Here is an 8,215-nt window from a genome sequence, read left to right as displayed (position 1 = left end):
GAGTAGAAGCCTGAACCGAGGGGCGTCTGTGGATGTAGTGTTTATGGATTTTGCAAAGGCTTTTGATACTGTCCCTCATAGATGTTTAATAGGTAAAGTAAGGTCTATAGGCTTGGAAAGTATAGTTTGTAATTGGATTGAAAACTGGCTGAAGGATCGTGTGCAGAGAGGTGTGGGCAATGATTCCTATTCAGAATGGTCCTGGGTTATAAGTGGAGTAACCCAAGGTTCAGTGCTGGGTCCTCTATTATTTAATTTATTTATTAATGATATCGAGGATGGGATTAATAGCATCATTTCTATTTTTGCAGATGACACTAAGCTGTGTAGTACTGTGCAGTCTATGGAAGATGTCAATATACTACAAGCTGACTTGAACACTCTGAGTGATTGGGCATCAACTTGGCAAATGAGGTTCAATGTGGACAAATGTAAAGTTATGCATCTTGGTAGTAATAATCTCCATGCATCATATGTCCTAAGGGATGTAACACTGGGAGAGTCACTTATAGAGAAGGATTTGGGTGTCCTTGTAGATGGTAGATTAAATAACAGCATACAATGTCAAACAGCTGCTTCTAAGGCCACCAGGATATTGTCATGCATTAAACATGGCATGGACTCGCGGGGCAGGGATGTAATATTACCACTTTACAAAGCGTTGTTGCGGCCTCATCTGGAATATGCAGTTCAGTTCTGGGCACCAGTCCATAGAAAGGACACTCTGCAGCTGGAAAAAGTACAGAGGAGAACGACTAAATTGATAAGGGGCATGGAGGGTCTTAGTTATGAAGAAAGATTAAAATAATTACATTTATTTAATCTTGAGAAGAGACGTCTAAGGGGGGACATGATTAACCTATACAAATATATAAATGGGCCATACAAAAAATACGGTGAAAAACTGTTCCATGTCAAATGCCCTCAAAAGACAAGGGGAAACTGCCTCCGACTGGAGAAGAAAAAGCGTCAAAACTTCTTTACTGTAAGAACTGTGAATCTGTGGAATAGACTTCCTCAGGACATGGTCACAGCAGGAACAGTGGACAGTTTTAAAAAGGGTTTAGATGAATTCTTAAAAGTAAATGACATTAATGCTTATCAAAATGTGTAGAAATCTGAGTCTCACTTCCTTCTGGGATTCGTGTCCCCACCTATCCCTTGGTTGAACTTGATGGATTTATGTCTTTTTTCAACCGTATTAACTATGTAACTATATGTTTCCTGTTGGTATTAGTGTTGGGCGCGAATATTGGCACTTTGAGAATTTCCGAATATTTAGAATATAGTGATATATATTCGTAATTTCGAATATTCTAGATTTTTTTTCATCAGTAACCTCCCTTCTTGCTTGTGGGCCAATGAGAAGATGAAATGTCTTTGTCTGAGCTTAGCAACATCCCTAGCAACCAATAGGAAAGTTGCCTACCCCTTACTATATAAGAACTTCCCCAGCAGCCATTTTCTACAGTTTTTTAAAGTTCTGAGAGACAGCAGTGTCATTGCTGTGCTGTGTGCTTTCCACACTACATTAGATAGATAGTTAGATAGCTGTCATGATCAGTGTGGGGAAAAAACTCCACACTGAACACAGGCGGGAAGGGGAACAGTAACTGGGCCTGGAAACTAGGGAAGAAGCAGGTCACCTCCTAAACAACCCTAATCTGGGCCCTAACTACCTATCAATATGCCTTAGGTAGGAATATTCATATGCAGGAAACCTAGGCCCTTATTTCCCTATAACTCCCTGGAATAAGGTTAGGACCAGAGACAACCCATTCCTCCCCAGATGGACGAATGGAAGCTCTGTCTCGGGCCTAGATACAAACAACAGGGGGTATAACAAACACAATCAAAGGCGACACTTAACTTCTGTAGAGACGGACGAGCAGGAACACCAGAGACGACCTCACACCAGCTCAGCCAAACCCAAATTAAGCTATCTACCGCATAGTCAGAAGGGTGGGGTCAGACTCTAGAGGGTAGAAGTGTTGACCACTGAGCAACAGCTGAGAAAAGGGAAGTGGTCATTAACTCTATCAACACTGAATCAAGATAAATAAAGGAGGCTATTAGATTCCTCAACGCTCAACCAGTCTCCTTGATCTCCTGACATCAGTCACCTGAGGGACCGTGACAGTACCCCCCTTCTACGGGTGACCTCTGGGCAACCAGGACCGACCTTATCGGGATAGGCTCTGTGAAAGGCCATCACCTGACGATTCACATTAACATCGGCCGCTGGAACCCACATCCTCTCCTCTGGTCCGTAACCCTTCCAGTGGACGAGATACTGGAGGGATCTATGGAGAACTCAGGAGTCCACAATCCTGCTGATTTGAAATTCTAAATTACCGTCCACCATGACAGGAGCAGGAGGCAAGGAGGACAGCTCAACAGGTTTGACACATTTCTTCAACAACGACTTATGAAATACGTTATGAATTTTCAAAGCCTGAGGAAGTTCAAGACGGAAGGCTACAGGGTTAACAATGGCAGTGATCTTATATGGACTCATAAATCTTGGGCCCAACTTCCAAGAAGGTACCTTAAGCTTAATGTTTCTTGTGGACAGCCCACAGAATCATCCACTCTCAGGTCCAGACCATTCATACGTCTCCTGTCAGCCACACGCTTATACCTCTTGCCCATCTTTTTCAGGTTATTTAGAATTTTCCGCCAAATCAAAGACAAAGAAGAGGAAAATCATTCCTCCTCAGGAATACCGGAAGTGTGAGAACCAGAAAATGTGCCAAACTGCGGATGGAATCCATATGCCCCAAAAAACAGCGACTTATCAGTGGACTCCTGTTTACATTTATTAATGGCAAACTCAGCTAACGACAAGAATGAAGACCACTCCTCCTGGTCCTCCAAAAACAAAACATCTCAAGTAAGTCTCCAGATTCTGATTGGTGTGCTCCGTCTGTCCTTTCGACTGAGGATAGAAAGCAGAAGAACAGGACAATTGCACCCCCAGTCGAGTACAGAACGCTTTCCAGAATCTGAAAACAAACTGAGTTTCCCGATCAGACACCACATCAGAGGGAATGCCATGTAGTTTCACGATGTTATCGACAAACACCTGTGCAAGAGTTTTGGCATTAGGTAGAGCAGGCAATGCTATAAAATGTGCCATTTTGCTAAACCGATCAACTACCACCAGGAAGAATTTGGTAAATCCGTGATAATGTCCGTGGACAAATGCGTCCATGGGTAATGGAAGAAGAGATCCAGAAGGCCGAGTATGTGTCACCTTAGCACGAGCACAGCTACAACAGGCTGACATATAGTCCTCAACACACTTACGCAGACCCGGCCACCAAAATCTGCGTGAGATGAGATCGACCATGTATCTACTCCCAGGGTGTCCAGCCAAGACAGTACAGTGATGTTCCTCAAATACCTTATGACGTAAATCTCAAGGAACAAACAATTTCCCTGGAGGACAAGAGTCTGGTGCATCCTCTTGGGCCTCCGACACCTTAGCCCCAAGATCAGGATATAGGGCAGATATGACTACCCCTTCAGACAAAATAGGATTAGTATCTTTAGAATCACCCCCCTCCCAGGAAAGCTGCGCGACAAAGCATCCGCCTTGACGTTCCTAACCCCAGGGCGGTAGGTGACAATGAAGTTAGATCTGGTGAAAAACAGCGACCATCTGGCCTGCCTTGGATTTAGTCGTTTAGCCGACTCAAGGTAAGCCAGATTTTTGTGATCAGTAATTACCGTAATAGGATGAATTGCTCCTTCCAACCAATGGCGCCATTCTTCAAAAGCCAACTTTATGGCCAGCAATTCCCTATTACCCACGTCATCATTTCTTTCAGCAGTCAAAAGTTTCTTAGAGAAAAAAAGCACATGGGCGCCATTTACTAGGTGAAGGACCGTGCGACAAAACTGCTCCCACCCCTACCTCGGATGCGTCAACCTCTACAATGAATGGCTGAGACACGTCTGCTTGCACCAGAATAGGGGCTAAAGAAAAACATTCCCTCACAGCAATAAAGGCTTGTAATGCTGCCTCAGACCAAACTGAGAAATCAACCTCCTTCCTAGTCATGTCTGTTAAAGGTTTAACCACAGTTGAATAGTTCAAGATGAATTTATGGTAGTAGTTGGTGAATCCCAAAAACCGCATAAGCGCTTTCAGATTTTCAGGTCGATCCCAAAACTGCTGGAGCATTGGTTAACCCAAAAGGCTTGACCAGATTCTCAAAATGACCCTCAGGGGTATTAAAGGCCATCTTCCATTCGTCCCCCTCTTTGATCCTTACCAAATTATATGCCCCCATCAGATCCAATTTAAAGAACACCTTGGCACCGACAATTTGATTAAACAAATTCGGAATCAAAGGAAGGGGGTAAGGATCACGGACGGAAATATGGTTCAGCTCATGGAAGTCCAGACATGGTCTAAGGGTACTATCTTTTTTTTTTTACAAATAAAAACCCAGCAGCCACTGTGGATTTGGATGGTATGATATTACCCTTCGCCAAGCTCTCGGTGATATACTCTCGCATAGGCTTTCTGCCTTTCTTTCGGGTTCCGAAAGATTATACAACCGAGATTTGGGCAGTTTAGCTCCAGAAATAAGATTGAAGGGACAATCATACTCCTGATGCGGGGGTAACTCCTAGTTACCACTCTCAGAAAACACATCAGAAAATTCGGAAATGAACGAGGGTAAAGTTTTAGTGGTGACCACAGAAAAAGACGCATTAAGACAGTTGTCCATGCATGTCTCGTTAGCCAGTCGATGGTAGGGTTATGTTTGCTTAACCATGGTAAGCCCAAAACCATCGGAGCAGACAGACCCTCCAACACATAACATGAGATAGATTCCTGATGGAAATCAACCACTCTTAAATAGATGTCATTTACCACCTGCGACAGGCATTTTGGGTAAGAGGCGCAGAATCAATTGCAAAGACAGAAATGCTTTTCTATAGTGCACTAGTAGTCAACCAATGAACGAACAAACTATCCATCAATCAGGTTAACCCTATCCCCACTGTTAATAATTACCTCGATTTCCACAGTTTTAGACTCTAGTGCCACCTCGGCAGACAGGGGAAATTAGGTACTACCAGTAAATGACAAAAGTACGTTTTCTTGTTCCACACCACCAATAGTAATTTAGGGATTAAGCGTTTTTTTTTGTTTTCGTTTACACCTTGACGCTGAATGTATGGACAAATATTCACGAAATGTCCCTTTTTTCCACAACAAAAACAGACTCCCTTCATTTGACCAGAGCTTTTACCAGCAGTCCCAGGAGTAGCTCCTTACAACAGCATAGGCTCCTCACAAGGCGTAACCACAGGTGTCTGAGTACGTCCTAAGGGTGAGGACCCTTAGATATCCCCCTAAGGTGTCTATCCAGACGTTGTCACGGCCACGGTTTTGGTCGTGACTCCTTGGGAGCCGCATACTGTTGCCCGCGGTTTTGGGTTGTAGTGTCAACCGCAGCTTGAGGTATAATGTAGTTGGCCTCAGGTGCGGTTTCCGCGGACAACAGCTATGTGTGCGGTTCCCTTGGAGTTGTGTGCGCGTTTGTAGCACTTTTGTATGTCTGTGTGCACTTTGTTTATGTTTGGTGTGCACTGACATTTTCCCATCACTGTGGCTGTCCGGGGCAACGTTTGGTTGTATTATGTACATGTGGTGGCAGTGTCCCGGCCTTCGGGCTGACTCCCAGGACGCGCTTGCCACCCATGTCGTTGCCTGCGGCAACAGCCACAGTGTGTTTGTTGTTTGGACACTTCCCCTTTAAGTTATGTTTTCCCTTCTGTGGTTTTGGAAGGGTTAACTCCCTTTCAGTGTGTGTGAGTCACGGGGTGTGTCTGATTGTTGGGTGTGGCCTCTTGGCCCTATAAAGCCTCAGTTGTAGGCAGTAGCCAGAGAGGGTGTTTCAGCCATGCTGGCTGTAGACATCCTCCTGGTTACTTACCAACTGCCAGTGGGGGCCAACCTTCTGGTCATAAGCTAAATATATGTCCTTTGGTGTCTGGAAGATGTGTTTGGTTTTTTGTTTCTTTATTGCACCTGTGGTCCTGGGTTCCCGTGTGTTGTGTGTTTGTGTGCTGAGTCCTGCTGTCTGTGGGCAGTACATCCACATGGGTTCCAGGCTTTGTTGTCTGTGGTAGGTCTCTGTTATGCTTGTGGCAAGTACCTGCCATTGCCATAGGTTGCATTTGTTTCCCCTTGCTTGCAGCTTGGCCAGTGAGACTCCTGTTCCTCCGGATCCAGAAGGAACAGGATGTCTTACTCTGACTCCTAGCCTAGGGACCGGCGGAGGGCGAGTAGGGATCCGAGGTTCCTGCGCATGGGTCCTCCTACCTTCAAGGTCGGCCCATGCAGGTAGGAGTTAGGGTCAGGTTAGGGACATTGTAGGAGGTGACCTGCTCCCTAATCCTGTTTGTCCTGGTCAAGCAGCGACCATCATCCTTCGGCACACGGCTGAGGGTTTCCCCCATCCTCAGCCGTGACAGACGTACAGCAAGGGACATATCTTCTTCCAATGACTCAGGCTTTTCATGAAAGGCCAGCTCGTTCTGCAGTCTCTGATAGACCCTGACAGAACTGGCTACGGAGAGCAGGATCATTCCACTCTGTATCTGTAGCCCATCTCCTAAATTCACGACTGGAGGGACGGTGACCAGGTCGGCAGAGAAAAAGCCCAAGACTGTGTATCATCCTGAAGCAAATAAATGATCATACCCACACGTTGACACTCATCCTCAAAAGAGTATGGACGCAGCTTAAAGTACAACTTACACGATTACCTGACCCTAATGAAATTGTCACTACCCCCAGAAAATCTGTCCGGGAGGGCAACCTTAGGTTCAGGGCACCCACCATCAGACCAGCCGCCTGTGGTCTCTGAATCCGTATGACTGTCGCGCGGAGGTCAGCTACCCCCAATGATAGTCCCTGCAGCTGTTCGACCAGTGCAGACATAGGATCCATAGCTGCACTGACCTGAACGAAATGGTGTTTTTTATGGCGGTAGATATTGTCGCGATCAGTGTGGGGGGAAAACTCCACACTGAACACAGGAGGGAAGGGGAACAGTAACTGGGCCTGGAAACTAGGGAAGAAACAGGTCACCTCCTAAACAACCCTAATCCTGGCTCTAACTACCTCTCAATATGAATAGACCCTGAAGGTAGGAATATTCATATGCAGGCAACCTAGGCCCTTTTTCCCTATAAGGCCCTGGAATAAGGTTAGGACCAGTGACAACCCATTCCTCCCCAGATGTCTCAGGCCCAGATACAAACAACAGGGGTTATAACAAACACAAACAAACGCAACACTTAACTTCTGTAGAGAAGGACGAGCCGGAACACCAGAGACGACCTCACACCAGCTCAGCCAAACGCAAATGAAGCTATCTACCGCATAGTCAGAAGGGTGGGGTTAGACTATAAAGGGTAGAAGTGATGACCACTGAGCAACAGATGATAAAAGGGAAGTGGTCATTACCCCTATCAACACTGAATCAAGAGAAATCAAGGAGGCTGTAAGATTCCTCCATGCTCAGCCAGTCTCTTTGATCTCCTGACATCAGTCACCTAAGGGACAGTGACAATAGCTTATATATATATATATATATATATATATATATATATATATAATACAGATAGTTAGTGGGAGATAGTCAGTGTAGGTTATATCCTGATATAGTGTAGCTGTTGCAGTGCAGTGAGTTAGGTAGTGTGATAGGTTCTGATGTCCATACTTATATGTAGTCCTGCTAAAATGTGAAGTTTCATGTATTGCGCCAAAATATTCACATCATTAGTGCCGATTAGCGCAATTGCGAATATATTGCAGCACTCTAACTGCATATAAAGCCATTTTTAATGTTCTGCCGTGCCAACCATTTTCTCCAGTCTCAGGAAACTTCTAGCAGCTTGGAAAATGTAGCAAAAGTGACCCACGCCTGTATTTTGCACGCATTACGCGAATATGACATTGCCGATTTTTTGCAATCAAGAAATCTTTAATTTGCGAATATATGACGAATATTCACCGAAATATTTGTGAAATATCGCAAATTTGAATTCCGGAAATTGCGGAAGGCACACGGGCGGCTTCCGTTTTTTGTGGATCCCCGGTTTGCGGACCGCAAAAAACGGCACGGTCGTGTGCATGAGGCCCAAAAAAAAGACCCAAAATAGGCTCCTAAATTGAAAAATTTGG

Source organism: Bufo bufo, chromosome 5 (assembly GCF_905171765.1).
Source record: "Bufo bufo chromosome 5, aBufBuf1.1, whole genome shotgun sequence".
Taxonomy (NCBI): domain Eukaryota; kingdom Metazoa; phylum Chordata; class Amphibia; order Anura; family Bufonidae; genus Bufo; species Bufo bufo.
This window is presented reverse-complemented; position numbering follows the sequence as displayed.